Below are 15,085 nucleotides of genomic sequence, written 5' to 3'. Positions count from 1 at the left end.
GCTTTGCTTAGTTTAAGGTAAAGTATCGCAGTCATGACTTGTCTTAGGAAAAACAATTCAGACGTGGGTCTCGCGTGTTTTGCTCAGGCATATGTTTAGAATGCAGCTTACTGACCATCATCTCTCTCAGTATTCTTAAAAGGGCTTATCAAGCTACCAGTACAGCTTATTTTGTCTTTATGCCTTTTGCAAACTTTTTGTTTTTACTACATGGAAGAGAGGAAGTTAACATATCATATACTATCTACCCCTAAAAATGTAACCCAGGTTCTTACACATGCTGAGCACATGCCTTAGTGAATGGCATCCCTACCCCCAATATTTACCTTTAAGTTCAGCAGGAGAATGTTTGAAACCACACACAACTATTTCCCCTGGCCCTTAAAATTCCAGAGAAATGTTTTCATTTATTTACCTTTTGGTAACAGATGCTTTGGTGGGTTACGTAAAAATGATTAAAAAGAATTTCATATGAAACATGATTGAATGTACATGTATGATTATCTATTATGTATATTCATCTACTCTAAACTTGGTTGAGAAATAAAACATTACCAGTAATATTGAAGCCCTTTGGAATATGTTCTCATATGGCTTCTAAAGACATGACCTTGTTCTAAGTTTGATTCTTATTGTCTATTTGCCTTAAAAAAATACAGTTTAAATGTGACATCAGTGATTTGTGCTTAAACAAGTGAATTAAAAATGTTGGCTCTGTGGCTGCTGTAAGAAGGGCTCATCACTCCTGAGTAGGTGTGCCTCTGCTTTGCCATCTTCATCCAGGAAGCTGGTTTCTGCTGTTACTGAAGCCATACTTAAGAAAACACAAATTATCCTGTGTTCTTCATATTATTAAACAAAATGGAGAAATAAAGATGGAGCCTAGAGAAATTAGCTACTTTGACCAAACCACACAGTAAGTCAAAGAGCAAGAACCAGACTCACCTCTTTCAAGTTCCGTTCAGACCCTCTTTTTCACTCCAAGGCACAATGCTCACACATTCTAGAAGGGGCAGACTCCTCCTTAAGGAGACAGAGGGGTATAGAAAGGGAGGGGATGGTGTGGCAAGAGAAGAAAAGAGGTTTTTCCCTCAAATATTTTAATACTTATTTGGGAAAAAATAGCAGAGCTTTATCAACCTAGGAGCTTCATATAGAATGAGAAGACCATGTGTCTTCCAGAGCTTTTGAATTGCTTTGTATTTTTCAAAAAGATGATAATTTGGATACTAAGAGAGTTTTCACTAGTCTCTTTACCTTCAGTCAATTTTCTGACCTCTTTAAATACTGGACCAGAAAAACGCACATGTATGTCTAGTTTTTGATATATTTTGTCAGTCAGGACTTTAATTACTTTTCCCTTTTTATAGTTTGTGCTATGTTCATGGCAGAAATAACTGTCTATTTGGAAAGCATTTGGGTTTTCTTCTTTAGTACAGGCGCACGACAGTGAAAACAGCACAGTGAGATGGTTTTCAGATTTGCTCTTACAGTGTCTTTGGAGAAAAATCTTCTAAATGTAGCCATGTAGATCCACATGTATGTACTTTGTTTTTGAGTCTTACTCCTGGAAATTCAATTCATTTTTAGCTGAATGACTAAACCTGACTCATAATGTTTACACAGGGCCATGATCCTCTTATTAACAAAACTGCAGTTAAAGTTCACTTTTCTCTAATCTCTTCCTTCAAAATCAAATAGCTGGTTTAGTAAATTATTTGCTTTCTTCCACATGGACATATACTCGGGAACTTATAAAACTATGAATCATACTCTTTTTAAAAATGATTTTTTATTTATTCTTTGAGAATTTTATACAATATATTTTATTTTTAATTTTTTAATTTATTTTTCTCTTATACAATATATTCTGACTACAGCTTCCCTTCTCTTATTCTTCCTAGTCTCCCCTACCTGTCCTCTCCCCCACATCTACCCCCTCCCCCCAAAAAAGCAGGCCTCCCACGGACACCAACTGAACACAGCACAACAAGATACAATAAGACCAGGCACAAACCCTCACATTGAGGCCGTGCAAGGTAACCTTGTAGGAAGAAAACAGTCCCAAAAGCAGGCAAAAGAGTCAGGAACACCCCACTTCCACTGTCAGGAGTCTCCCCCAAACACCCTGCCAACAACATAACATCTATGCAGAAGACCTAATGCAGACCCTTGCAGGCTCTAAACTGCTTCAGTCTCTTTGAGCCCTCATGAACCCTACTCAGCTGATTCCATCCTTGGCCAGTGCCCTACCAGTGTCCCTCACTCTGGCTTCCACAGTTCCTTCTCCTGCTCTTCTGCAGGTTTCTCTGAGCTCCAGGCCACGAGGAGGGACCCAACGAAGAACTAAACCTGGCTTCTCTATCCCCCTCTAATGTTAGCCAGTGGGTCTCTGTATCTCCTCCCATGTGCTGCTGGGGGAAGCCTCGCTAATGATAACTGGTCTAGGCATGAATCTCTAAGTATAGCAGAATATCATTAGGAATCATCTCACTGAATTCTTTTAAAGTCATGTTTGGTTCTATCTGAGGTTTCTGGGCTGCCATCCAAACAGTGTCAGGCATGGTCTCCATTTCATGTAGTGGACTTCAAGTTAAATAAGACATTGGATGGACACTTCCACAAGTTCTGTGCCACAATTGCTCTAGCACATCTTGCAGGCAGGACAGATTGTAGTTTTGTGGCTGATTGATGCCCCAGTCCCTCCACTGGAAGCCTTTTCTGGTTACAGAAGATGGACAGGGCAGGACAGTGTATTCTCCATTACTAGGAGTCCTCTCTGTGGTCACTCTCATAGATTCCTGGGAGTTTACACTGCACTAGTTTTCCATATTGCCCCTCAAATACCCTCAGTTCAAATAGTCTCTCCCCATATCCCCTCCCTCTACACCCATTTGATCCCTCCTATTCCCATGCCCACTCTCCCTGAGTTCACCTACTTCCCCCTTCCAGGTGGATCCATGTGTCCCCTGAGGCCTCCTTGTTAGTTAGTCTTTTGGGTTTATGGATTGAAGCATGATTTTCATTTACTTAACAGCTAATATCCACTTATAAGTGAGTACAAACCATGTTTGTCTTTCTGGATCTAGGTTATTTCACTCAGGATGATTATTTTTAGTGTCATCCATTTGCCTGAAAATTTTATGATGTCATTTTTTATAAAACAGCTAGTAACACGCCATTATATAAATATACTACATTTTCTTTATCAATTCTTTGATTCAGAGATACCTAGGTTGTTTCCAGTTTCTGGCTATTATGATGAATAAAGCCTCTATGAACATAGTTGTGCCAGTGTTCTCATGGCAGAATGGAGCATCCTTTGGGTATATGGCCAATAGTGATATAGCTGGGTCTTGAGGTAGATAGATTTCCCATTTTCTGAGGAATCACAATATTGATTTTCATAGTGGCCGTACAAGTTTGCACTCCCACAACCAGTGGAGGAGTGTTCCCCTTGTTCCACATTCTTGTCAGCATGAGCTGTCACTTGTGTTATTGATCTTAGCCATTCTGACAGGTTTAAGATGGAATCTAAAAGTAGTTTTGATTTCCATTTCCCTGATGGCTAAGGATGTTGAACATTTCTTTAAGAGTTTCTCAGCCATTTGAGACTTCTCTATTGAGAATTCTCTGTTTAGATATGTACCCCATTTTCAATTGAATTGGTTTTTTTGATATCTAGTTTCTTGAGTTCTTTATATATTTTCAGTATAAGTCCTCATCAAGTGTGGAATTGACATAGGTTTCCCATCCCGTAGGCTGTCATTTTGTGCTATTGATGGTGTCTTTTGTCTTTCAGTTTCATGAGGTCCCATTGACTAACTGTTGACCTTAGTGCCTGCACTATCGATGTTCTATTCAGAAAGTTGTCTACAGTGTCTATTTGACCAAAGCTATTCCCCACTCTTTATTCTATCAGGTTTAGTGTATCTGGTTTTATGCTGCAGTCTTTGAACCAGTTGGACTTGAGTTTGGTGCAGGGTGATAAAGATGGGTTTATTCACATTTTTCTACATGCAGATATCCAGCACCATTTGATGAAAATGCTTTCTTTTCTCCATTGTTTATTTCTGGGTTCTTTATCAAAAATCATATATCCATAGTGTGTGGATTTATGTCTAGGTCTTCAATTCAGTTCTATTGATCAACCTGTTTTTATGCCAACACCATGTTTTTTTTTTTTTTAAATTAGTATAGCTCTGTAGTAGAACTTGAAATCAAGGATGGTGATACCTCTGGAGGTTCTATTATCATTCAGGATTGTTTTAGCTATCCTGAGTTTTTTTTTCTTCAATAGGAAATTGAGTATTGCCCTTTCAAGATCTGTAGAGAATTGAGTTGTAATTTTGATGGGGACTGCAATGAGCCTGTAGATTGCTTTTGATAGGATGTCCATTTTTACTATATTAACCCTACTGATCCATCAGCATGGAAGATCTTTCCATATTCTGATGTCTTCTATTTATTTCTTCAATATATTAAAGTTCTTATCACACAAGACTTTCAGTTGCTTGGTCAGAGTTACCCCAAGGTATTTTATATTATTTGTGGCTATTGTGAAGGGTATTGTTTCTATTATTTCTTCCTCAGCCCATTTATTGTTTGTGTGTAGGAGTGCTACTCATTCCTTTTTTAAAAGTTAATCTTGTATCCAGTCACTTTGATGAAGGTGTTTATCAGTTGTAGGAGTAACTCAGGCTACCACACTCTACCCTGTCCTTGGTGCCCACCTCCCGAGGCTCAGCATGCATGGCTGTTGAGCTTGTAGGCTGTAGGCCTCCCAGCAGGGTAAGCAAAGATTGCAGTCACAGAGGTTTCACGCTGGGAGCTGCTCAGTGAGCCTAGAGTGGGCCCTATTCAGTAATGCTATGTTCTTGGTCCACCATGTCTGTGCTCTCCCATATGGCTCCCATACCCTTCACTGCTGTCTACATCTTTCCTTCCAGTTTTGCGAGTCTACTTTTTAAAAGCATCTTCTTTTCAGACCTACCTTTTCATAGTTGTTCTGGAGGTACTGTGGGCTCTTCAGATTCCTTCTCACAGCAGGGCAGTGCTCTGGCTCCTCCATAGCAGCTCACGACTGAATGGTGAGGGCTGGAGAGGGCATTGGTTTGGTGGTCTCATCTCATCTGTGCACCGTGTTCTACATGGCCACTACAGGTCATAGGCTGTGGCCCGATGTGGATTCTCTTCAATAGCTTTAAGAGCAGCAGTGGTGTCTCCAGGGTAAAGGGGGAGTGCTAGTGGCCCAAGTTTCCCGGCATCACTAGGTAATGACATATTCCCTTGTCTGCTGCAGCTACGCTCCCATACCTGTCAAGGCCACTGCACCTCTCGTTCTCCTTCTCTCCTCTACAAGCGCTGCTCTATTCTGCCTGCCTAAGTTTTTCATTTCTATTTTTCTATCTTGACTTTCAGAAAGTAAAAGCATAGTCTGGCCTAAAAAGTAAATTATCTTTTCATGCTGCTAAAGTCACATAGACTTCGTGAGCAAAACAACAGCGATTATTTTTGTCCTCAGTACTGAAGGATAGAAATGCAGAGGCAGCTTGCATTCCCACCAGCAATGCAGCAGTGTTCCCTTTCCCCCACAACCTCTCCAGCATAAGCTGGCATCAGTGTTTTTGATCTTGGCCATTCTTACGGATGTAAGATGGAATCTCAGAGTTGTTTTGATTTGCATTTATCTGATGACTAAGGATGTTGAGCATTTCCTTAGGTGTCTTTCAGCCATTTGAGATTCCTCTGTTGAGAGTTCTCTGTTTAGGTCTGTACTCCATTTTTTATTGGATTATTTTTTCTTTTGATGACTAATTTTTTGAGTTCTTTTTATATCTTGGAGATCAGACCTCTGTCTGATATGGGATTAGTGAAGATCTTTTCCCATTCTGTAGGCTGTCGTTTTGTCTTGTTGACTGTGACCTTTGCTTTACAGAAACTTTTCAGTTTCAGGAGGTCCCATTAATTAGTCGTTTCTCTCAGTGTCTGTGTGGTGGTTTCTCAGAAACTAGGAAACAACCTTCCTCAAGACCCAGTAATACCACTTTTGTGTATATATCCAAAGGATACTCAATCGTGTCACAAGGACATGTGCACAACTATGTTCATAGCAGCATTGTTTGTCATAGCCAGAACCTGGGAACAACCTAGATGTCCTTCGACTGAAGAATGGATAAGAAAAATGTGGTACATTTACACAATGGAGTACTACACAGCAGAAAAAAATAACATCTTGAATTTTGCAGGCAAATGGATGGAGCTAGAAAACATCATTTTGAGTGAGGTGACCCAGACACAGGAAAACAATTATCACATGTACTCACTCATAAGATTTTTTAAATTTTTTTAATTTATTATGTATACAATATTCTGTCTGTGTGTATGCCTGTAGACCAGAAGAGGGCACCATATCCCATTACAGATGATTGTGAGCCACCATGTGGTTGCTGGGAATTGAACTCAGGTCCTTTGAAAGAGCAGGCAATGCTCTTAACCTCTGAGCCATCTCTCCAGCCCCATAAGATGGTTTTTTAAACATAAAGCAAAGAAAACCAGCCTACAAACCACAATCCCAGACAACAATGATGATCCTAAGAGAGATATACATTGATCTAATCTACATGGGAAGTAGAAAAAGACAAGATGTCCTGAGTAAATTGGGAGCATGGGGAACTTGGGAGAGGGTTGAAGGGGAGGAGAGAGGCAGGGAGGGGAGCAGAGCAGAGAAAAATGTAGAGCTCAATAAAAATCAATAAAAAAAGAAATACAGGGTCAGGATGTCAGTTGATTGGCTTATTCTAAAGCTGCCCCAGAGACTCTGTTCTTGGCTCCTTCCTGGAGTCTGTTTGGGAAGCTTTGGTACTTTTGGCTTGTAGATGTGTTACTTTGGTCTCTGCCTTCATTTTCACATACTTTCCCTTCATGTACATGTTTGCCTCTGTGTCCCTATTTCCTTATTTATAAACATCTAAGTGTTATTAGAATAGAAGCCACTCTTAAGACTTCATTGGAATTTGATCATTTGCAAAGACTCTATTTCCAGTTAAGGGCACGTTCACAGGAACTAGAGGTTACGGCAGCATCATCTTTTGAGAGGATAAAATTCAATCCATTAACAGTATGTAATATTTATGAGATGGTACCCTTGAAAATTCATTGGTAGTGGCTTTATATGTAAGCTTGAAGTTTGTCGAAACATTGATATAATTATATGAGTGTGTGCCAATTGATGAATCACATATGAATATTTGTTCTGGAGACAGGACTTGAATGTTCTTAGAAAAACTCTATGCACACATAATTTAAAAGAAGATTTTCCCACTTTGACTGACAATTTCCTCAGGAGCCATAGACTAACAAAAATCCATCACCAGGTATGAGAATCTCTTTTTTGAATGGTTGGCCACTGTTTTCAAAGAGACTCCCAAAACATTATAAGTCATTATATTGCCTTTGTGTATCCCCAAAGGCAGAAAGTAAGTTCCTATTGTTGAACACATCAAACATATCAGACACAGAACCAGAGGAGCCAAGCTGCCTGCAACCTGAAAGTCCCTTCCCTGAAGACTAGCTTGCATGGTATCTGAAAGTGCCACACATTTCCAAAGGAGGAGAGCAAAGAACAGTCCTGTCTGCACTCAGCTATGACACTTATAAACTGTAACATTGTCTAGAGTTGCATGCTAATGCTAAGTATATTTCTTGTTGTTAGCCAAAGGTAACCAAAGGTCTCTAATTGGACTGAAGGCCCACTCAACAAGAGGGAAACCTAGGCAACTACTCAGGGCTAGGGAAATCATGTGTCTTGAAGGAGAACCTACAACTGCCACTTTTCTAAACTAGTACAGTCCCTAACTACATTCTAAATGTTTCTCCTTATACCCATAGTAAGTGTAGTTCTTGCCCCACATCAAGGAAACTTCTCTTTGCAACATATGAAGACCATTACAGAAAATCACAAACAAACAAAATACAGAGTTGTGGAGCTTAGACTCAATTCATACATCCACAATGAAATCATTACATTTAGTATTTGTATCATGTCTTTAACCAGAAAAAGCGTGACACATACCTCAAAGATAGATGTTATTAATATTTCTGAATCATCATATAATACTTGTCAAGTTCTTGACACATTTTTCATTGAAGATTATATTACACACAATTTTCTAAAATAAGTTATATTCCATAGTACTCTATATATCCGAACTTAATATCCATTGGGTCATTAACCTGATGGTCATTGGTGGTGGGTTGTGTCACTGTATTTTCAAGCATCAAGTTAGCCTTGTCTTGTGGGACTGAGTTCTTTGCCATCTGTCTTGTCCCTCTTACTTTCAGGCCTCTGCCCAACATTTTCAGTGATCACATTGTTCTCCTGGCTTAACTGCTCTATGAGGACAGAGGTCTAGCTTTTTGGTCTGTTGCGCACTTCCACAATCCTTCTCATGTCTTTCTCATCCCATCTTCTACTCTCCCAAAGGTACGTGACATCTTCAGGTACTGCGTAGTCTTCTTCACTGCCACACCTTTCGCTTCTTCCTCCACCAAGAAGGCCTTTTGGCACTCTTGATTCCAGCTCGCACTTTCTTAGTATTTGTCTCAAGTGATTATTTTCCCTCTGAAGATTTGTAGGCCAGATTTTCTTTCTTTTAGTATCTATAGTATTATGTATAAAACTTGTCTTGGAACTGATTATATGATGATATAGTATCCTGTTTTCATATTTTTTGTTCTTACTGGACTTTAAAAAATAACATGTTTAATTTGTTCTTTGAGAATTTAATGCAAACATGAATATGATATATTTTGATCTTATAGACTCTTTTGTTTAGTGTTCTTCCAGATATTGTAGAAATTGGAAACCAAATGAAGAACTGCATTCAGAGTTTGTAGCCTAGTAGGGGACTCTCAGTTTCTATTACCTGGAGGATGGTGGAGAAGGACATTAAGAAGACTTCATTGATAAAGAGAAGATAACTGGAAATCTTTTAAATATGCAGCTGTTACTGTGCATATTTTTACAGTGCTTTAATGCTAACAGAGTTGATTTGTTTACAGGTGGCTATGGATTTGCATCGCGGGTTGCAGCAGATGGGTGCAGACAAGAGGAACCTCAGACTTGATCTATGGTCATTGTTATCTTCTAGTATGACACTCTACTTTCCCACTGAACTCTTCCTGCGCAAGCTGAGAAGCTTGGCTATAATTTGGTCTTTTATTTTTGTAAGTAGCTATACATAGCTGAGAAATTTTTTCAACCTACATTTTTTATTAATTTTTAAATTATATATTTTAAAGCTATGGGTTCTCCTAAGATTCACAGGTGTCATTCTTTTGATCAAAGGCACGTCTTTTTTAATGTTCTCCTACATGGTTACATTAGTAAAATACATACAATATATTTGTCTACTACAAATATCAACTATTTCAAACTCTTAAGAACATATAAATTCAGTTCCTGTAAGAGTATATTTGATTTCACTTGTGCTAATGACAGACTTGGGATTTGTTCATCTGATTTTTTCAAAGTTTTTTTTTTGAGACAAATCTTTTAGTAATATCTGTACTGCTACTGTTCTGAAGTTGTCCAGCAAACCCCCTTGTTCACAGAATTCTCAACAGTGCTATGATTTTAGCATCAGGATTTCGAGTTGTATTTGTTAAGTGCTTCTTAAGGATTTTTAAAAACAGTTTTCACTCAAATATATTATCCTTTTATATATAGAGGCATAACATTAATTTTACTTGCAATGTTTTTCAATAATGTCTAATTCTCTCCCCAACCCCCATGAAGCAGAGTCAACTAGAAACTGGTAATATTCAATTTCAAGAATTGATAGGAGCACTTTATAACACAACTTCTGTATTAAGCAGAATAAATACAGTAGAAAAATTAAAGTATTTTTTCTTCATAAAAAGTTGTGATATTTTTCAGAATTCTGGGAAATGTCTAAGTAATTTTGGCTACAGTCATATTGCATTTAATGCTATTGAGAATATTGCTAACATTAACAAAAATTTTCTGTAATTTTCCCAGTTATTGCTACTGGTGATGAGGGATGTGAAGTTGGCATACATCCATGTTTTGAGCAAGATTCTACGTGTCAGAGACAATCTTTCTTTTTAAGACAGCTGATAACATTTTCAGATGGGGATAGTGGTCAGGGTTGATTATTCCATATCTGTATCAATGATATCTTAGAGTATAACAAATGTTTCAGAATAAACACAACTGTAAATTTTTATTTCTTAGACAAATTTTAAACATTTCTGTTATTTTTTAGTTTATTAGACTATAATAGTTTGGAATCAAAGGTGACTTTTATTCTATAGTAATTATTTTGTCTTTTTTTTCTGTGACATTGGCAATGCTCATCTTACAGATAATAGGCTGTTGTTGAGAAAGGAGCTTTGACAATAGAAGTAACCAACTAGCAGGTCCATTTCTACTGTGGAAAGCAGCTGGAAACTCATCCCTATGGATGGTGAGTCACAGCCTCATTCATCCATCAGAAATGCTATGAACATTATGCTGCTCGATGCACTGTTGGGATGTTGATGTATGAGCTTCGTCAGTTGAGTGTAAGCAATCAAAGTAAGACTGAAAAAGAAAGAAGTGGGGCCCAGGCAGGTGCCCAGTGGGTAAACTGAGACTATTTGTGGCACAGATCTGAGATGTCACAGGAAGCCAGATGTGGTGATATGTCTAGAAACACAGTACTGGTATTGGATGGGGACTAACTGGTCAGTGACTAGTCAAAATGGGGAACCTCAGGTTCACTAAGAGAACCAATCTCCTAGTAAGGTAAAATGTTGGAACGGTGACAAAGTGGTTAAGAGCACTGACAGATTTCCCAGAAGACACTGGTTCCACTTAGAGCAGCCACATAGCAGTCAACAACTGCCTGTAACTCCAATCCCAGGGCATCTAATGCCTTCTTCTGTCTTCTATGGACATTGCACATACATTGTGCACAGACATATTCAGGCAAATACTCAGACACATAATGGATAAATAAAATCACAAATTTGAAGAGGAATTAGATGGAGAGTGACTGAGGACTGCTTATCAACCTTTGCAAAATGGGTTTTACACACACACACACACACACACACACACACACGTATATACATCTGTATTATTTTTTTTTGTTGTTTGTTTTTCTTTTTGTTCTGAGACAGGGTTTCTCTGTAGCCCTAGCTGTCCTGGAACTCACACTCCAGACTAGGCTGGCCTTGAACTCATAAAGATTCACCTGCCTCTGCCTCCTTTGTGCTGGGATTTAAGGCATGAGCCACACCAACTGGTCTAAATCCATACTCTTAAATATATAAGTACAACCTGTTCAGTCTCCATAATGCTATTTGTATGTCTGTTTTCTGGGCTGCCCGTTTGGTGTTGGATGACCAGTAGGAGTGCTCTCACATTTTCTGCATTCCTTAGTTACTTATAGTTCTTTGTCTATGCTGAGGCCTGTGGTCTTCCCCTGTCTAGTAGAATTACTAGCTGTTCTCATTAGGCTCATGTTTAGGTAATCATGTTAGTGATATTTTATGTGTGTAGCTTCTTATATCAGTAGGAGATACAATCTCACAGCAAACTCTTTGATTGTAACTTTTCCAATCTTTGGGCTTCCTCTTCCACGTGGCTCCCTGAGTCTTAGGTAGGGGAGTTTTTCTATAGTTGCATCCATGAAGCTTTGCATTTGATTGGTTATGGTTTTCTGTAGCAGTCTCCATCTATTGAAAAGAGAAGTTTCATTTATGAGTGGTGATGACTACTTATCTGTGGATATAATTATAAACATTTAGAATGTGGTGAGGGAGTATGCTGGTTTAGGAAAGTGGCAGTTATGACTTCACTAGGTATGGGGAGTTGGCTAGGTTCCCAGTACTAGGCATGGCTTACATCTTGTTGAGTGGGTCTAAAGTCCACTTAGAGAGCTGTTGGTCACAAACAAGGTAGGGTATTCTATCATGCTGATTATTTTTGTGGTTCATAGGCATCATGACTAGCTACGGATAGGACTATTGAGTTCAAGTCAGTTTCTGGCTGGAATTCTTTAAGCAGACCCTTCATGGTATCTCCTTTGTATATTTAAGAGTACTCTTCAAGTAGTAGAACAAGTAGTTAATTCTCAAGTTTTCTCGAGGCTGAGATTAGGATTATGGGAAATACATTTAAATATAAGACAGGTCCCAGCCTCATCTGAATGTGCCAGACATTGTTGACTCCCCATGAGTGGCCTTACCCTTTCTGAGATGTGGTTAATGGGGTTGGGAGGAGGGGGACAAGAGTAGGGGAGAACTGTGGTTGGTATGTAAAATTAATAAAAAAATAAAAATTATAACAGGTCATCTAAATGGTAGCCAATTAGATGGTAACCTAGCAGATATATCATGAAATATGAAATGTCTTAGTTTGGGTTACTAGTGCTATGATGAAACACCATGACCAAAAGGAGTTGGGGAAGAAATGTTTTCTTTGACTTACACTTCCACATTGTGGATTCCAATAGTCTATCCTTGAAGAAACTTAGGACAGAAACTCAAACAGGGTGGGAACCTGGAGGCAGGAGCTGATGCTGAGGCCATGGAGGGATGCTGCTTACTGCCTTCCTCCCCATGGCTTTCTCAGATTGTTTTCTTATAGAACCCAGGGCCACTACCAGCCCATGGATGGTCACACCCACAGTGGGCTGAGACCCCCACATCAATCACTAATTAAGAAAATGCTCTACATGCTTGCCTACAGCCCATCTTACAGAGGCATTTTCTCAATTGGGATTCCCTCTTGTCATATGACTCTAGCCTCTGTCAAGTTGACATAAAATTAGCCAGCACAACTATTGTCAACAAAATGTACATACTTGTTTAGAAATTTTGGAAACTTGTGTTTCTGTAACGTTTATTTATTCATTTGTGGTTATGTGTATTGAATCCTGGGTCTTGCACATGCTAGGATAGTGCTCTGCCTCAAATATGGCCCTGGTTTATTTATTCATTTGTGGTTATGTGTATTGAATCCTAGGTCTTGCACATGCTAGGATAGTGCTCTGCCTCAAATATGGGCCCAGGTTTCTGTGATTTTCATACTAAAAGTTTTTTTGATAACTTTTCTTGTTTATAAAATATATGGATTCCTTTGGATATATACCCCAAAGTGGTATTACTGGGTCTTGAGGAAGGTTGTTTCCTAATTTTCTGAGAAATTGCCACACTGACATTCAAAGGAGTTGTACCAGCTTGCATTCCCACCAGCAAGGAAGAAGTGTTTCCTTTCCCAAATGATGCTCAATTGTGCCACAGGGACATGTGCTCAACTATATTCATAGCAGCTTTGTTTGTCATAGCCAGAACTTGGGAACAACCTAAATGCCCCTTGACCAAAGAATGGATAAGGAAAATGTGGTACATTTACACAATGGAGTACTACACAGCAGAAAAAAATAACGACATCTTGAATTTTGCAGGCAAATGGATGGAGCTAGAAAACATTATTTTGAGTGAGATAACCCACGCACAGAAAGACAATTATCATATGTACTCACTCATAGGTGATTTTTAAACATAAAGCAAAGAAAACCAGTTTACAATCCACAATTCCAATGAGGTCACTAAGAGAGACTTACAAAGATCTAATCTACATGGGAAATAGAAAAAAGACAAGATGTTCTAAATAAATGGGGAGCATGGGAACCTTGGGGGAAGGGTTGAGGGAGGGGAGGTAGGGAGGGGAACAGAGAAAAATGTAGAGCTCAATAAAAATCAATAAAAAAAGAAATAAAAAATTGGCAAAAATAAAATATATGAATTTCATTCCTTTTAGTCTTCATTCGGCTTTTCTGCTATAAGTCACTACAGATTGCTCCAGCCTCACTCTGACAACCCTTTGTTTCATCATTTCACATCACCGGTAGTCCTTGCATACTAGCTAATTCCAGGAAAACTAAGCAGCTCCCAGTCCTGCTACAATGACAATCTGTTTCTGCTCTTGCATTCATTCATATTTTTGTCTTGACCATTGCGGTATTTTTACTTGGCTTATCTTGTAAATAGCAACTTTTCATCCAGCAAGTTTTCTTGATGACTTTTGTCACTGAGATTTCCAGTTCACAAGTCTGTTGCAGAAATTGTAGTTTATTGTTCATAACTGTATGCCTTTTTTTTTCTGGATTAGATTTTTTTAAGGGTAAGCACAAAAGTCACATGTTATGGGTTTTTGCATTTTCATTTTTGGTGTGATCCATGACATAGGATGTTTAATGAACAGCTGTTGAATTAAAGTCTGGATGTTCTCTCTAGAAAAGAGAAGGGAGCACCAATTGCTGCGATGAAGTGTGTACCGCGGATTCCGAAGGGAGCTGTGAAGGTTCTTCTCAGAGTCGTCAGTGTGTAAAGACTGTGCTCCCAAGGTCTCGCTACAGTCATACTAGCATCTTGGATTCCGTGCACAGAACTTGGCAGTTTTGAACAACTATTTGTGATTGAAAAATGACCAGCAAATTTAAGGTCCCAAAGCTCAGTTTCGGTACCAAAAAAGCCGCTGTCTCGCCCGCTTGCCCCTCTCTTCCCGTGCTTCACACCTGGATGTTGGACCCCCATTACTGTTCTGTGAGTTTTTATTAAAATAAAGAAAAAACTTAGTATACCCTATTTGGAGCTAGTGTGGGATTATTTGATTCGCGTCCCCCCCCCCCCCATCTATCGTGTTCCACTTCAGTAGCTAATTTTCTTAATAGATATTAGGTTTTAAAGATTGTAGACCTTAACGCTATTGTTTTTCTGAATAAGGTCTCCAAATGCTTGGTTATTAATCAATTCAAGTTGGGAAAGGACATTTCTGTTTGAAAATTATAAAAGAGAAGTTGAAGGATGTCCCATTTGTTATCACACTGAAAGTTTCATTTGCTTTAAAGTTGCCATCCTGATAATATGCAGACTTGATTAAGTGACTATTATGTCTAGAATTACTAAAATGACACAGTTTTGCATGATTCAATAGTTTTACATTTTATAACCACCATTTTATCACATTATTCTATTACCAATATGTGAAGTTTTACATTGGCTTTGTATT

General features: G+C 38.7%; 1 long non-coding RNA gene across 4 annotated transcripts in view; it reads left to right on the top strand.

Moving 5' to 3' along the window:
• The window catches only part of LOC121455679, a 29,844-nt gene extending 15,191 nt beyond the window's left edge, over window positions 1-14,653 (top strand). For all 4 annotated transcript variants that reach the window (XR_005975533.1, XR_005975532.1, XR_005975534.1 and 1 more), the window contains 3 exons: window positions 9,064-9,228; window positions 10,389-10,490; window positions 14,311-14,653. This is a non-coding gene — a long non-coding RNA (uncharacterized LOC121455679). The remainder of the gene's footprint in view (window positions 1-9,063; window positions 9,229-10,388; window positions 10,491-14,310) is intronic.
• Window positions 14,654-15,085: the final 432 nt, after the last annotated feature.

The sequence above is a fragment of the Microtus oregoni genome, unplaced genomic scaffold (genome assembly GCF_018167655.1).
Source record: "Microtus oregoni isolate MIOR12 unplaced genomic scaffold, Mior012 000014F_ref0000157, whole genome shotgun sequence".
Lineage (NCBI taxonomy): Eukaryota > Metazoa > Chordata > Mammalia > Rodentia > Cricetidae > Microtus > Microtus oregoni.
This window is presented reverse-complemented; position numbering and strand designations above follow the sequence as displayed.